This window comes from Mytilus edulis, chromosome 5, assembly GCF_963676685.1.
Source record: "Mytilus edulis chromosome 5, xbMytEdul2.2, whole genome shotgun sequence".
NCBI lineage: Eukaryota > Metazoa > Mollusca > Bivalvia > Mytilida > Mytilidae > Mytilus > Mytilus edulis.
Window position 1 is genome coordinate 16540650 of NC_092348.1, and position 18655 is coordinate 16559304.

General features: G+C 31.7%; 1 protein-coding gene across 2 annotated transcripts in view; it reads right to left on the minus strand.

Moving 5' to 3' along the window:
- LOC139523107 (uncharacterized) overlaps window positions 1–18655 on the minus strand; it is a 57478-nt gene that overhangs the window by 34795 nt on the left and 4028 nt on the right. Inside the window, exons 2-4 of one of the 2 annotated variants that reach the window (XM_071316885.1) lie at window positions 14677–14789; window positions 9186–9264; window positions 5690–5746 (exon numbers count right to left, since the gene is read on the minus strand). The gene's annotated coding sequence lies outside the window, so the exon portion shown is untranslated. The remainder of the gene's footprint in view (window positions 1–5689; window positions 5747–9185; window positions 9265–14676; window positions 14790–18655) is intronic. The other variant, XM_071316886.1, reaches the window with a different exon arrangement.

Genomic DNA, 18655 nt, shown 5'->3' on the forward strand with positions numbered 1-18655 from the left:
ACTTAATCAATTGTTTCAGTTACATTTTGTTCCTTTGGCTATTATCCGAGAGAGTAATTTCCAATCGATAATTTTATTATTCAGGTCGTTTATAGTTGACAAAATGCTTTATTCTCGGATACAAGATATTTTTAGATTTCTCTTCATTTTTATTTTATCTCACTTTTTCTTTCCAAACAAAAACAGAACAAGATTAAAGACGCCGATTGAGTAGTTTTTAGGTGATCATCAACGGAAGTCATAATCCTTACTTTATACACACCAAGCTCATTAGTTTAAATCACAATTAATTGTTTTGTAAACATTTTAAATACTTTTTTAAACATTAACAATGTATTACTAATTATTTATAAAAAATCTATAAAAGATAATCTCAGGTAAACACTCATGGAAATAGCATGTCATAAATCAATACAGTGGTCAGTGACTGTAAATTTAATTACACGTGTATTGTCAGATTAACTCTTCAATCCATTTAAATTCCGGAGGTCATGTTTTGACATACGTGTATTAGTTCGAGATAAATAATGAATTTTGAATGCTTTTGTTAACCTTGGGATCGTTAATTTAGTTCGACTCAACCGAAATTTCGACTCATCCAATTTCGACTCATCAGGAGTCGAATTACATACATTTATATGAAACTAAGTTCGGGACCACGTGAAAATTTCGACTCATCCGAAATTTCGAGTCAACCGAGTTCGAGACAACGAGAGTTAACTGTATTAGGGGAAAAAAACCACTAAAATTCATAAAAACTTTTAATGGATGCTGAGTTTTGGTTCAGATATATATGTAGGACTCAAATCTATGGTGGGTTCCAGATCTATGGCAGATTCCTAATCTATCGTAAATGTGACGTCATACCATCCCAAATCTATGGTAAGTTTTATTATTTCCTAATCTATGGCGGATTTATGTTGTTTTCAAATCTATGGCAAATTTTGTGCAAATCGAAAACAATGCAGTTAATGTTTCAACCAATGACTTGTCTTAAGCAAGTGGCAATATACAATAACAAGAGCATGTCTATTAAAATTGGTGATATAAACATTCCATAATGGTAAACCTCCAAAAAAATCATAAATGATAGATTTATATATCTTTATACAGACTTCAAGATTTAAATGATGTGCTCTGCAAAAATATAAACATTTTTTAATCTGTGCATGGTACCTGGTAAACCCATTCATTAAACTAGCTACTAATTAAATCCTTTAAATTCAAGTTTAACAAACAAGAAGGTCAAAAAAAAAAAAAAAGTATCGAATAAAAATGAAGTTTGAATTTTCAATTATTATATTTATTTCAGCAATATCGTTTATAATACATCTTTTTTATTTGATGACGATTTAAATCAAATTTGTATCCACTCATTTAATCGTTTTGCCAGTGGTACACTTCTTCTAGAACTCCTTTCCCCCAAAAATGTGGTACTGAAAATAGCGGTTTCCTTGATCATCTCGGGCATCCACCAGTACAACACATTTTATCCCTCTTCGGGGTTATAGGTCACACCTTCCTTTAAACATCCCGCAAATTGTTGCCAGGGAAATACCTTAAATTCATCTTGAATGGTATTAAACTCTATGAGTTCCGCCATCGTTAGCGACGGCTAAGATGTAATATAGCGTTATTCAATTGTGACCTTATATGTTACTCTTTTCCCCAGATCTGCCATAGATTTGGAGAAAACAAAAAATTACCATAGATTTGCAAGGTTGGCAAAAAAGCGGTCAATACTAGTATTGACCATGCCAGTGGTAGATACCGGTAATTACCGGGAAATACTGGTCGATTGAAATTTTGAGTGATCATTACTATAAAAACCATTCTTTACCTGGTCAATTATAATTACTATTAATAATTAAATATAGAAAGTGTTCAAATCATTTTTAATGCTTTCAATTCTATTTCTATTGTAAATTCAAACAGGGATCTATATTGATTAATGTGTAGTAAAAGATAAAAACTTTTTGTCCCTGCTTCAAAATTTCTATTTCAAGCATGAAGAATGTTTTGTCACACAGTCAAATAGACAGGAAATAATTTATTGTTTAAGGGAGTCTTCTGACATATATCACTTTTATTACTTTCAACCCATGTACTGTCAACTTTTATTGGGGGCTGTTGTTTTAGAAATTAAAACTTCACACCTAGCCATGCCAGGTGATAGGTAAAAAGAAACATTTTAATTACCTGTAAAATCATACATTTTGAATAAAAAATATATTGAATTATAAATGTTGAAATAATATGTAAATTTTTACATGTATCTTGAGTATACAATATCATAATTCATAATAACTAAATTTTAAATCAGTAGGAATATGTGTTATAAATGAATAAAACATATCAAATTAATTAATTTTAAAAGCTGACACATGCACAAAAATTAAAGTTTATGTATATTTAACTTTTTATCAAGTTTTTACTTAAATTAATAGTAAAAACAACCATGAAAATTTCAATTGACCAGTATTTGCCAGTATTGACCACTTGGGGAGTATTGTCCGGGGCGGTAAATACCGGTAAATACCACTGGTAAATACCGGGGGTGGTATTTACCGCCCAACCTTGTAGATTTGACTTGTTTAGCGTTTTTAACGTCACATTTGCCATAGATTTGGGTTCTACATATATATTAAAGCTTCTTTTCAAGTTTAATATCAAAATATTTTAAATATATATTATATAGATTGAACCAATGTTGAGGACACTGAACAGAATGTAGGATCCTTTCGCCACAACAAAACTGGAAAAAAGTATGTAGTGTTAGTCAAGCTATGCCCATTATATCCAAATCTAACAGATGTCTTAAATTCTTTTAAATGCCTGTAGTCATTGGGCAGATGCAAGTTATAAAAGACCAGCCAGGCTCACCTAATTTTAACAGGATGCAGATAAATGTTTGTTCAATATTTTTATTTTTTTTAATCAATTGAAGTAAATATAAGTGAAATTATGAAATGCAAATAAAATCATAAGAAATTAATATCATGTAATTCTTTCTGAATGCTTTCAGTGGGGTTGTGTTTATTCTTTTTCCGATTTCTTCAATTTGTATTTTGTTATATTTTACATTTCAACTTCTGTGTTGACAAGTTATGGTGACTTATAAATCTACTGTTTGTTTTTATATTTTACTGTTCCAGTTGTGTTTGAGGATGAGAGAATTAACATGTAACACAAGGTTTATGAAATGTGTAAGGGTAAGGTCAAAGGTATCTACCATTCTACTATGGATCTAATACGATCACTTGTATGATTTTAACATGGACGAAATCTTTAAAAAGTTGGTTATCATTAGCAGGGCTTTCTCTTGAAATTGAAGTAGAAGGCTCAATTAAAATTATAGGCAGCTGTAACATGCAAAATAAACAAAGAAATTTCATTTTATTTTATGTTATGGTTTTTTTATTTTCATTACCTTGATAAATAATTGCTGCAAGAATTTTTAAAATGTTGACCCTTCCCAAAAACTGATATGGTTAATGAATAATGAAGATGAGAATTTATTATCAGAATTATGCATGTTCATTAAGAAACATGAAAAGTTTTAATGGGATTTATCTCCCTCTACTACTTGTAATTTGAACTTTATTTTTTCTCTATAGCGAGTTCTAGAGCACCGTCGCTTGATGAATATTGCCCAGTAGCAATGTCAACCCTTGCTACTGTGCATTAATCATGAGGAGAATCACTATTGGAGTAATCTCATATCTCATGTATCTGTAGCTAGCTCTGAAGGATCTCCCCTTGATGACCTTTGCATTGTTGTGATGTAAAAGTCCCTCACTGCTGTGCACTGGTCATAATGAGAACTACTGCAGAATGAGATACTATATTCCTGGTTCTATTTTTATTTTTTTTTGGTTCCCTATTAATAAACTTTATATCATATTCTTTTAATATTAAATCGGCCTCGTTACACTCAATGGCTCTTACCATAATTATATCCTACATTGCTCATATTATCAATTTATTATTTGTGTATTACGTATTGTATATTTCACTAATGTTTCTATAATCATTGTATTATGATGTTTTTGTATCTTGCCCGACAAGGGCCCATGATTGGTATAATAAAATAATGTATAATGTCTAATTACCTTATGCTTAAAATTCATTTACTTTTAAGGATGTACTTAAGCGAGGTTTTGGAATTTGTGTCAATTGTTCGGACTCATTGGTGTTTTTCCATACAATACAATGTAAAATATTTTGCTCCATAACACCTATTTATATTTTCATATAAGACTTAATAACGCATGAAAGGTCATTTACCAAAATTTTTGAAGATACTTGATTTTCATTTTTTTTTTTTTGAGACCCAAATAACACCAATGCAATTATAAGGTTAAAGTCCTGAGTCAGCCTTTTCCCGCCATATTTTAAATCTCAAATATCTCGAAAAGGAGGCCCATGACCTATCAAGATTTTTAGATTATCTTTATCCTTAATTGATGCTCTACCAGCTTATAGTATCAATTTTTAATTTTTTAATCTTAACCTAACCTCACCTAAGTACATCCTTAAAGGAGTTTTATTTATATAATAATCCGGTTTGTTACAAATCTTGATCGATTTATTTTGTATAACTACGTGCATTTGTAAACAAATTACCCCCCTTTTCTCTCTAAAGACTGTTTATATGCGTATTTAAATCATACAATTATTTCTCAAACATTGACAGAAAATTGATATATCCTCTGATTTTCTCTTTTTTTTTTGTGTAAACTGTTCAATAAGTCGGATACATAAATCATTTGGAAATGTTATTTATTTGAGGTCGAGTCGACAATATTCTACTTTCGTTTTTGACCTTGATTCTCTGTTTTCCAGATTCTGAACAATATGATCTACTACACTTTCTTTAATTTGACTGATATTAATCCATAACATAAGATTGTCATCCTATCTGATTGTCTTCACATTTTGAAAGCCTAAAAAAAAGCCAACGAGTTAATGACCATCGGAATATCTCTATTGTTATTGTTCAATGACCACCGGAACGTCTCTCTTGTTATCTTTGAAAAAAAAAATGATGCATTCTGACTTTAAATAGACAACCAATCAGTGACCTGAATTCATGTGAACCATATTTAGCCCAAGGTAAACAATGACTTTTCATCCTTGTATATCGTGACCGCAATTTTGCGACAATACGTCTCTCAAAAAACATTTGAAAAAGTTATTTTTTCTTTTCGAATTTATATTTTTGTCATTGAAGTAGCCGGCACTTGAAGCCACCGTAAACGGCTGATTTCCGCCGGCTACCGGCTTCAATGGAAAGCCCTGTCATTAGGGATACTTATTTGCTAACACTTCTGACAGAACACATGGAACAAGAGTTAACCATTTGCAGAGGAAGATTTCTGGTTGGGATGGATGCCCCTTAAGGAGCTATAATGCTATGGTTAATGCATTCTTTATAAATGCCTACTCTAAAGATTGCCTTTTTCAAAATCCTGGATTTGAATCAAACTTATTTTAGGGGGCGTTCCTGTTTCTCATATTTTTTTAGTGTTTTCGGATAACTGTCCTTTCATGTTTGTCTTCTTGTTATGATATTGATAGTCTCTTCAACTTATGATTGTGATATTTCTGTTTAACTTTTAAAAATTATTTAATGCAACCATATATTTCCCAAATGATGAAGATATACTATAAATACTGCATATTTTACCTATATGATTATTTTTTCCCTATATTTTTCAGTGCTATACTTCCAGACTTTGCTTCTCTGAAAAAGCAAAAACAACAACATCTATTAATAATGTTTCACTGAAAAGGTATCTTAACAAACTGTTTTTCTGAAACAAAATGAAATGATTGCTACTGTTCACATACATGTATGATTATGCTGCTAAAAATTTTCTGACAGATTCATATTTTTTTCTCTAACAAAATACAGTCTTTCCCTGCATTATTCTAGCATGAGTGAAATGTTTATGATCCTAATAATAACTGAGGACAATTTTATAAGTTAAATCAGTAATTTTCAGTATCTGTAAGGTAAACAAACGCTAAATTCAATGTATAAATGAACATTATGTATGTTCATTTGTGTTTATATGTCTTTTAATTGAGTTAAGCCATTTCAACTGATATTTTATAGTGTGTCTTTCTATGTTGTAATTTTACACTTATGTTACGGTATGGGTGAGGTTTGGTACCTATTTAAACCTGCTGCATTTGTTTGCATCTATGTGTGATGTAACACTATTGTTTCAGGTAAGGATGAAGGTTGGTACCTATTCAGGAACCTGATTTTCAGTAGTTGTTTTTTGTTGATGTGGTTCATAAGTGTTTCTCATTTAAAAAAAAAATGACTGTTGGTTTTCCTGTTTTAATGGTTTTACACTAGTCATTTTGGGGCCCTTTATCGCTTACTGTTAGGTGTGAGACAAGGCTCTGTGTTGAAGACCATACTTTGACCTATAATGCTTTTTCTCTTACAAATTATGACTTGCATGGAGAATTGTCTCATTGGCACTGATACAACATCTTCTTATATATGACAGTTTGTCATTTCCTAAGTACTATATTTTTATACATGTACATGCATGAACTATGCCGAAAACAGTGTTAAATACAGCCAAGCAATAAAATATAAATTTTCATGATTCAGTCCATTTGGTTTCAGTTCAATTTTTCAAACCTTCCAGGATTTTATTTCAAGATGTCAGGAGTCAATTCTAAATCTTTTTTAGTAGCATTTAACGTATGAATATTAAATTTTTACCTTTTCAGATTTAAATTTTTTAATCTTTTTAAAAATTGTTACTTTCTTAAATTTATTCCTTGGTTAATTGAAACTTGCCCAATTTTTTTTAAATGCTGTTACCTCATTCTTATTGCCATGTTAACAGCATAAATGCTTGTTCACTATTCAATATAAACTACTACTTGAAGCACAAAAATAACTTCCAACAAATTTCAAATTTCAAGAAAGGGGGTTTCAAACAAATAATTTAATTTTGGATGTAAATAGTTATTTCTGTAAACATTTAATTTTCACCCCTTTTTTCTCTAATCTTCAAAAAATTAGACCACGCATTTCTCTATTAATCTTCATTTTTTTTGCCCGTTATTCTCTAATCTCATTTTTTAAGGGCATTATTCTTTAATCATTTAACCCCATCCAAACCCTCATAAAACATTAGCTTCTGTCCAAGTTTGGTAGAAATCCAGGATAGTTTAAGAAAGTTATTAAAATTTAATAAACTTTAACCATAGACAGGGGCGGATCCAGAGGGGGGCGTAGAGGGCGTACCCCTTTGCTTGGACTTTTTTTTTTTTTGTAAAAGACTTCGTGAACTTTGATATTTCCTGTGTATTTAGTTTTTATGTGGCAATTCTTTACTTAAAAGATATTTTTTCGCTCGTATTTACTGTAATATATTATAGGTTATGTCAAAGTCCTGTGATTCGCTACGGTGGAGTAAACCAGTGCGTCGAAAAAACGTCACTATGCCAATTTGAAAATCAAATTACAGTAACAAATTGCTTATGCTGAGAGTGACAAGAATGACACCTTCAAAGTGACAAGGATTGAGCAAGAACGTATTGACTTCTATTTCGCAATTCCACAAAACAGAAAGTAATACTCTATTATAATGTCAGGAACAAAAAAGTTCAACAGCAATATTATTTACACGGCCAAGCCTTTTAATAACATAGCTGAATAATGATCCTCTGTCAGTAAGCTTAAGATCTAAGGTACGGACCATTTGATTTGAAGGGGGCAGTCTGAGATGTATGAGAGGAAAAGTTCTGACACTCTTTTTGCCTTAAAAATCTTATCGTATCAAAATTGAAAACATTAATCTTGTGCACTTTTTTGCCATTTGAAACCAAAATTTCAGATTTTTTTTAGAATTAAACGAACATGATGATTAATAAACGGCGTAATTTTTTGGTGGCCGGGGTTTTGCATGTAAATCCCATATCAGACCGGAATGTCTGCTTCGCCGAACTGATTTATTGAATACTTTGTTCAAGACCCGACTGCAACCTGCCTGCTGGGTGTTGCCTTAATGTCTTCATTTTTCGACCTTCAGATTCATAAATTCGTTGTCATTTCAGACTCATTCCTAGCCTTTGGTTGATTTGGAACCCCTCACTTCTCTTGTTGACGGAAACATTTCTACCAAACATTTGGATAAAAATTGTCTGTTTGTTTCTTAACTTGTGTCGGCCGTATTGTAAATTCATCGAATTTCGGCGTATATCTTGATACTAACTAAACATACAACAAACGAGAATTTTCCATGTCCATTTTTAACTGGCAAGTCCCACATCAAATATATTAGTACATAGCTATGTATCATCCCATCATTTAATAGTAGACAATTAATGTGGAGAATACGGCATAAAAAATGTCCAACCCTTACACTTTACAGCAACTATAAAATATACATGCCCAAAGTCAAGAACAGTTCAAAAAGTGCATTTTACACTTATTTTATGTTTTTAGTCTAAAAAAGGTCCCAAAATTTTTTTTTAGTTACTTCGTGGATTCCATCTTCTGATCAAAATCAAGCTTTGTCCTAGTTTGGTAGAAATCCAAGATAGTTAAGAAAGTGATTGAATATAAATTTCAACCACAGACTGAATATTTGTGGACGCTGCCACTGGTTATGTAGGATCCCTTTTTCGACAAGTCCAAAGGCTCCACAAAAAACATCTGATTAGTTTTTTTGAGATACTTGTTTCACTAATTTAATCAAAACATTTTGACCTAATTCTCATATAGACATTGACCATGAAGCTTGAATTATGCAGTGACCTATATCAGCTCCTCATAATTGTTAAATAATGCTTTCCTTTCTATGGATGTCTTTTGGTTATTTGTGTTGTACTACTATTAAGGTTTTTTAAAATTTCATTTCAAGGAAAGGATTGGAGTTAATTGACAATTTGGATGATTCATGATCAGCTTGACATATTGCAGACACTGGTCTATTGTTGGATGATTTGTTTGCTATTATATGTATTTTGGTATTTTGTGTTGTTGAGGTTCTGTCTCATTACAAAATATATATTCCATATTCAAACTTGGTTAATTTGTATGTATCTAAAGACATTCTACAGGGAATACTGCCTGATGTAGTGCTTACATTATAGAAATTAAATTAGGGGGATGGAAGAAATGTGTTTATCTTGCAATTTAAAATTACCAATAAAACTGTACAGTTTCTTCAGTTCTTTAAGTTTGGAGTTGAATTCCTCAATCTTGACTGCAATTCTCCTTGAAGTCTGTAAGTTGAAAGGTAATGAAAATCTTTAAACCATACAAATTAAAAAAGAAAGACAGTGTCTGCTTAGCTAGATAGCAACCAGACAGAAAATAAATGAGGAATGTGTCCATTATGGAACACAGATGATGCCCCCACTAGCATATAATGTTATAAAGGGACATAACTCGAGAACTTATAAGTGAAGCTACCAAAATTTGAACTTAAACTGGGTTTAGTGGTAATAAGCATTATATATACATTTCATTAAATTAAGTTGAGGCAAACTTAAGTTTATAGAGAAGGGAAACAAAAAAAATCAGTTATTTTTCCATTTATAAAGGGGCATAACCCTAGAATGGTAATCAAAGTGTTTGTAAGCATGGAATGGTGAAAATTGCTTTAATTTATCAGTGGGAAGAAAATTGAATATTGCATTGTGTAAAGCATTGGTTGTAGTTGATTTAACTACCATTCTGGACAAAGAAAGATAACTCCAATTTTCAAAGAAGATTTACATTGTAAATAAACTGTTTTCACAGAGACATGAGAGATATGTTATCTTTTCATTTGTAAAGGGGCATAACCCTAGAATGGTAAGCAAAGTGTTTGTAAGCATGGAAAGGTAAAAAATGCTTTAATTTATCAGTGGGAAGAAAATTGAATATTGCAGTGTGTAAAGCATTGGTTGTAGTTGATTTAACTACCATTCTGGACAAAGAAAGATAACTCCAATTTTCAAAGAAGATTTACATTGTAAATAAACTGTTTTCACAGAGACATGAGAAATGTTATTTTTTCATTTGTAAAGGGGCTAACCCTAGAATGGTAAGCAAAGTGTTTGTAAGCATGGAAAGGTAAAAAATGCTTTAATTTATCAGTGGGAAGAAAATTGAATATTGCAGTGTGTAAAGCATTGGTTGTAGTTGATTTAACTACCATTCTGGACAAAGAAAGATAACTCCAATTTTCAAAGCCGATTTAAATAAACTGTTATCACAGAGACATATGTCTATCTTTTTTGTAATTTAGACATGTCACAATGCAAATTTAGAAATTAAAATAGCAAGTTTTGCAAATATTCAAAGTCAATGAACCATGACTGGATCAAGCTAAACAATCTCCATGAAATGGAGATGTGCCAATGCTAATACAACTGCATATCAAATACCATTGACTTGCCACTTGTGGAACAGACCTAATCACAAACAAATACATGATTATTTAGCAAAAGTTTCAAAGTCAATGGACCATAAATAAGGGGGCCAAGTATTCTCCATGATAATGAGATATGCCAATACTAATATATCTGCATAGCAAATATCTGTGACTTATTACTAGTGGTTCACCATAAACTAGACCTAATCACAAAACTATTACATTTCCAACGCCTCTGACCCCGGAAACAGCATACATGTCTCAATTTTTTACTCCTTCAAGCGAGACAAACACCTGAAACAGCATATATGTCTCAATTTTGTACTCCTTCAAGCAAGACAAAAATTTCATAATTTATATTTTTAAAACAGCAATTTTTCCTTTTGTTAAAGTGACGCCACCAACATTTAAACTTGACATGTGTTTTGGTGTTATAAGCAGTGTATACGTTTCATAACATTTGGTCGAGGCAATCTTAAGTTAGAGAACAGAAACCTATTTTGGGACGCACAGACAGACAGACAAGGGTAAAACATAAAATTTGCCAACAGGTTTGATGCTCAATAGGAATTACTCATCTGACTATACAAATAGCTGCATAATGTTTGTGCTACACTTGCATTAAGTTCAAGCTAATCATATAACTACAAGAATTTTTTTCAGTACAAAATTAGAAATATCATATCAAAGGGAACATGTGTACTAAGTTTCTGGTTGATTGGAGTTCCAACTTGAATAAAAAAAAATACCTTGACCGAAACTTAAACCTGAAGAGGAACAGATTGGCAAACAAACAAACAGACTGCTCCTAAGTGGGGCTTAAAAAGTTTTAAAATATATTTGTTGGAGATAAATGAAGAACAAGGTATATATTTCGAGCAATGTTGTTCATACATTTAATAACACTGAGGTAAATTTATGAATTATTTCTTGCATAGTTTAAATTTGTATCATCCCTTTGTAAATTATACTGATGCCATCACCAGTTGGTTGAATGTTTTTGAATATCCATCTCACAGATGAAATCAGATATGTTCTTTATGTCGTTCTACAATGCAGTAACCTTTTCATGAATGTGACCTATTGCAAGAATATTTAACATGAGCAACACAATAGTTGCGACATGTGGAGCAGCATCTTTGTACCCCTTCCAAAGCATCCAAGAACACCCCCCTTTTTGGTTGGGTTAGTGTTGCTTAGTCTTTTGTTCTTAATGTTGTGTCTTTTATTTGTCTGTTTGCCTTTTTCTTTTTAAGCCATGGCGTTGTCAGTTTTTTAATCGGTTTATGAGTTTGAATATACTCTGGTATCTTTCGCCCCTCTTTTAAATCGTCAACCATATGAATATCAAAGAAACAATGAACAATAAACTTATCATACCAGAACTAATAAGTATAATTAAGATAAGATGTAATTTTGTGACAATTGATGAACAAAGGAGGGGGGATAGGACCTTTATCAGGACCCTGGGATCGGGTGTTTTTAAGCTCGGGATTTCGGGATTGACCCTTTTGGGATCTGGGAATCGTTTTTTTCGGATTTCGGTACATCGGGATTTACTTCATTTCAATTCGGGACCTCGGGAATTCGTTTTTTTAAGTCCGGGATTTCGGGATCAGGACCCCTCCTATCCCCCCTCACAAAGGGAATGTTGCAAAATATTTTTTAAGCGATAAAATTGTTTAATTTAATTCCTTCAATATTTACACTTCAATAAAACAGATTTTAAGAGAAACCTCAAATTCTGACGATTATCAACTGGAAATTATAAATTATCTTTAAAAATAACAATCAATCCATGGAAGCTACAGGCACGACAGATAGGTTGTAAATTTGTAGAATAGAAGACATCACTCTTGCTGTTGAGCTTTCATCACAAATATAGATCATGTGACAAATCCATGTTTTGAATGCTCTTTACAATATAAACCAAATCTGAAGTACAGTTCAGTCTTTGTGATAATGACGAGTTGTTGGTAACCTCCCAACATGTATCCTGGATCTCAAAACAGGTTATTCCTTTTTATTTTAGTATACTTAAAGTCGCATGAAATATTGGCACAAAAATAGGATTATTAGGCTTATTTTCCTAATTGACAATGCCAATTTATAAGATAATATATACCTATTAATTATGTTGGAATAGTAAGAACTGTTTACTTTATGTTCAATTGCATAATATTCTATTTGTCATGGGCTTAATTATGAAATTATAGACTATAAATAATATTTCATTTATACCTTTGTAGTTTTTTGTTGTTTGAAATTATTTGTTATTTTGTTAATGCTTGATCTAATTTTGTTTCATATAGGTATTTTATGGTGCATTATTTTTTTAATATAATTAAAATCCATAGAATTTTAAAAAGAATTTGTCAAAATGTAGATTTAATCATGTTTTTCCAAAAAAAAAGTATGGGCTACCGAACTTGTTTTTCACGCTACAGGTAGTGCAACATTGTCAGAATTTGTATAGATTATGCATGCAAAATCTTATCATAGGGAGATTTAGAGGGGACCAGGGGACCTAGGCTCCCCTTTTTTTTCTGGGAAAAAATTTGGTTGATTATGTATGGAATCACTGAAGCATGAATTGAGCAGGACCCCTCTTAGAGGGTCAGTGGGCCGCCACTCATGAAAATTTCTGAATCCCCAACTCTCTTGAAGTCCACTTCAAATTTCAATACTTAATTGATAGGGAGTGCTGATGGGATTTTGTTACCGCAAAATGTTACCTTTTTTCCATATTGTTTGGGTTTCATGTACTGTGTTTACGTGTAAAACTTGAATACCTAAGTTTCAAACGAGAGAAAATTGGTCAATAAAATGCTAGGATACAAAGATAATAAAACAGAACATTATTGATGGTATGAAATATTTCTGATAGTTTTTCCTGACCTTTTCACATATTTTCAAGCTTTAAAAGGTGACCTATTCCAGGGGCCATCCTATCACCTTGTATGTAGGAAATAGACCCCCCTACCACTGGCTGCCACTGCTAATAATATGCTTTCAGATCAGAATGAAATGCTTTGCCGAGCACAGCCTGATACGACTGCAGAGGTTGAACCCTGAATAGTTGTGCAAGTTTAGACACAATATTCAAGCTTGACTTTGTCTGAATTTGGATTGTGATCACATTTTTGACATAATTAAGGTTTTTGGTACAATAAATGTGGTAAAATATTTTAAAATTTATAATCTAAATTAAAAATTTAATATATATTAGGAATCTCTGCAAAGAAACCAATCCTTTGACACCAGAATTAAGTGACCTTGTGCAAACAGAAATAACAAATTATCTCCCTTATTTCTAGCAAAAGTAAAAAGTATCTTTTCATTTAAAATGTTTAAGGAATCAGTGGAATAAAAGATTTTATAAACTGACACCAGAAAAGGCTTCTAGAAAACCAGTCACTATCTATCCATCTTAGTTATTTAGAAAAAAATGGGGAATATGTCAATGCCATTATGGGACACAGATGATACCCTTGCTTGCATACAATGTTAATATGTCAAAGGGACACAACTCAAGAACTGTAGAAGCGACAAGACCCAAACTTGTACTTAATGTAGAGTTTTGTGGTACATGTAATATGCATTGTGTATAAGTGTTATAAGGTTTGGCATAGGCAAACTTAAAGTTAGAGATCTGAAACAAAATTCAGCATTTTTTTTCATTCGTAAAGGGCATAACTCTAGAATGGTAAAAGTGGCACGGACCCCATCAAAATTCAGACATGATCTGTGTTTGTAGTAATAAGCATTGTGTGCAAGAATCATAACATTTTGTTGAGGCAAACAGTACAGTAACAAATTTAGAGATGTAGACAAAGAAGGGTAAAACTTAGGCCTCCTCCACAGCTATGTGGGCATAAAACACTTCTCATAGAATGGTCCAGTTTAATACTAACTGGTGGCCATGGTCTAGTTTAATTTTGAATGTATATCCTGCAGCAGGAGTTGATTCATGAACTTATCCCTCTTTAATATCATGCTTACGTACCATTTTACTGAAAAAATACCCAATTTATTGAAGATCACTTAGTTATAACTTCTAATAATGTCACATAAAGTTACAATGTAGCATGAAACAATTACTTTCTTTTCTCATTTTTACTTATTTTATCATAACAGATTTATAAATAATAGTTATGGGTACAAACTATGTAAGAGCTGTTTAATACCTTTCTGATCTATATGTCATTTCAGAAGTTATTACCATGGCTAATATGAACAGGGTATCAAAACATGAATTGAAAATAAATAATTTTACCACTGTTTGACCTTGAAGAGTCCTTTCAATCTGTAATTAGTTCAGCTAGGTGATGATTGTACCATCTGCTGTTTCAGTTATCTTCTTAAAAGTTGAAACTATCTGGAGAAAAGCTGGGAAAAGACAGAAAGACTAAAAATATAAAACATGAGCATTTAACAAATTGAATATATATACATGTAACTGGTAAAAGAATTTCACATTAATAAGATACTTGGTGTAAAGCGAGGTTGCAACTCACTCTGGCGAAGTTTACTGCATGTATCAACAATTTAAAAAAGTTACTATTTATTACATAGCTCTCCATTATTACACTCTGGTCCTCTATTAATTCACTCCACCTCAACTATACCAAAGGAATAGACAATTTATAGTTACAGCTAATTCCCCAATGCGTGTAGAGTAAAACTTTGGTACAGTAGGCTTGCTTGCTCTGTTTGTATAAATGTTAAATCAAGCTTTGTAATTAACATCATCCAACAATATATATAGGCATATTTCAACCTGTATAGTATAAATTTGATTGGATGTTATTCCAATTACAATTGTACAAAATAAAAACAAAGTAAGCAAGCTTACCAAAGTCTTGCTTTACATGCATTAGGAAATTAGCTGTAAACTCTAATTTTGTTAAAAGGATGCGAGTACAGTTAAGACAAATGTAGTCAGAAATTCATTGTAATGTATTGGCATCATTGTGGAAATTGTAGTTAGGGAGCTACCATTTGATTTTTATGGGGGGGCTAGGATGAAAAATTTTGTCCTGCATTTTTTTTTAGCTGTAATCTCTGTCCTGCCTTTTTATTTTTCACTCTGTTCGGTCCTGCCTTTTTTTTTTTGTTTATCCAGACTTTTTTTTTTTTGCAAGTGTCTCATCCTGCCTTTTTTTTTACTCAAAACTCCTGTCCTGCCTATTTTTTTCAAATTTCATCCTAGCCCCCCCATAAAAATCAAATGGTAGCTCCCTTAGAAACTTGTTCATTTAGACATTTTAGTAGTTTATAAGTCACACAGAAAATGCAAACAAATGTTAAAAATCCCCATATTACTACAAAGCTTGGGATTTCTGGATTGACCCTTTCAAGATCTTGGAATATTTTTTGTGTTTATAAGCCCGGGATCAGGACCCCTCCTATCCCCCCCTCACAAATGCATAACCTATAAGAGATTTAGCATGTTTAGCATTGAATAAATTTAAAGATGACAACTTTGCATTTACATACATGTAACATGACCATGATGACGAATTCTTTAATGAGTCCACTTTTTCATGTAAATGATTTCTTAATTTGTTATTTTTTTTAAAGGACATACAGTGACCTAAAGTCATGATAGTTTTACCACTGTATGGAATGTCTTGCAGACATTAATTTTGTGTTTAAATAATTGCCAATTTTTTTTAATCCATGACATTTAAATGCAAATAATCTGTTGAGATTTTTTAGGGGATTCTGAGACATAGACTTTGTTAACTTCACATTACATGTAAAAGTTTTCAAAATAGCCAAATAAACAAAATAGAGAATAAGGACTAGGAGAAGATTAATGCTTTGGAAATGGCCTACAGTGAATGTGTCGCCTTTAGCCTGACAAGCAGATTCTGGGTTTTAAAATGTTTTTAAAGGTCACATGCACACGCCCAGTTAAATGAGACTTCAGGTCAGAAATCTTCTGCCATAGCTCCTTCAAATAACAGGCACTGGTCAAATTTAACGATGTTTGAGTCACTACTGTAAGTTTATCCTTTTTGTCATTTATTAGATTTAGTTTGTTTCAAATAATTTTGATGCTTTATCATGAACAAAACATGCAATGTGATAAGTCATGATTTTTATGCACGTTTGTAATTTCTTTCTCAACTTGAAGTGTACTTTTATCTTAGATAGCTTTAGTAATTTATACTACAATTATTTGTTTTAACAGAATGCCTTTTGAAATGAGTCTGCTTGTGGAATTTTTTGTTATAAATGTAATTACTTGGCCCTTTTTTATAGTCATTATTTGATAACCAGACCAAATATCAAATTTGAAAATCTAGGACTGTATTTTTTTTTATTAATATGATTATCATGTTCATGTTGTTAAAAAAGATAATTCATGATTTTGTGATTATACATGTATTGGCAAAAAAAATTGTGATTAAGTGATTACTTGGACACCCCTATGAGAGGCCTCTAAAATAGTCAAAAGTATCAATGAAGTACATGTTGACCTTTACATCAGGGGATACTGGCAAGGAAAAAGTATAATAATGCTACACACTGTATATCATGTATATAGGGCCATTACCTCATCAGTTTAGTAAGGTTTTGTTGTTGTAATTAAATAAAATTTCTTTTTCTTTTGAAATGTTACCTCAGTGCTGTACATGTATGTACATCTAGCATGTCTAGTTGAAAAAATTCATATACTGTTATAAATGTTTGTAAGCATGTCCACAATTGGCCATGTATCACACAGGAAATCTTGATCATAATTCCATGTACAGTAAGAATCGTAACAATTCCTTGGGAGCAATTACACTTTGTTTAGTACAATTCATAAAGTACAAACTGGACATGCTGGATCTGATTCCTAAGGAGCATAATCTCCCAAGAGAATCAAATCGAGATTGTTCTAACGAATTGCACTAACATAAAGTGTAAATACACCGTTGGACTTGGTTGGACATCAAGTTACCAGGTGTGTTTATTGGTTCAACAAAAATGTGTATTGCTTAGGTTAATAATATTTATTAAGATCTATACAAAAAGATAAAAGCCTCAGTTGCAGAAGTTCAACCTGTGTACCAATAGAATGACAAGTCTGTCAACACTGATCATGATGTTGTGAATTTGAGCCCACACGTGAGAGGATTGTTCAACTACAATCTTAATCAACTAGTTTTCCAGCCAAAAGTTAGTGGTTCTCTCCAAACATTGTGAAATAACCAATAGTGCTGCAAGTGGTGTTACAACACCAAAGATCAATATGATGCAAAATGAGATATATATGAGAAACCGATTTGCAAAAGAAAAGGAATCACAAAATCCAAGATTTTTTTAAAGGGGTACACCAACATTCTGCTTGAGCTATATATATGTATCACTTGGAACTGTTGCAGTAATAAGATTATGACACTTTCAGTTCTTAAAGACAGAAAGACAGTACAGAAACAAAATCTGTAAAAACCGTTAAATCAAGATACATGTACATGAACATGAAATATAATGTCAGAACATACATGTCAAACTCATACACAAATGTATACAAACAAAACTTCTTTTTTTTCAGTATTGGCAATTGCTATCATTATGCATTGAAACTTTCAGAGAGTTGTTTATTTCTTAAGTGAAGAATTTTAGTTTACAAAGTTTCTTCATGTGTCAGTTACTGTAGTGTGAAAGAGAACTGCATTGTTATGTCGTTTATATGTGTCTGATCTGTATACTATTAGTATTAGTATCGCATTTATTAATATTGTTTAAATTTTGAAGCTTGATAGTTTGCATGATACATGTACATGTAGTATACAATTAAATACAAGTCAGGGGACTTATTTGAGTAGCAAATTCGAAGTTTTGTCACAAATTGTGATTTTGTAGTTTTACCAAAATTTTAAACACATACATGACATAGGTTTAAATAATATCTTTTAATTAGTAAAATTGAAAAAAATGAACTTTTTACTACATTTGTACTTTTAAGTAGCAAGGTTTATGCCTTTGATGCTACCATTTAGCTGCTAATTCTATTTTAGTTGAAAAAATGCTATAATAATGGCTTTACATAATGAACTCATTACTGATACTTTCTTAACAGATTTTTCACAGCAGTGGGAGTATTTTCCCTGTAAATTTCAAGGTTTCAATAAATTTTCATCAAAAAATTTCACTGTTGAAATTAGTAGGGGTTATTAAAATTCTATATAAGTTTTTTATTGCATCCTTGGAAATCTGATTTAAATACATATCTGTTTTAAAATCCTTTTTAAGGGTTA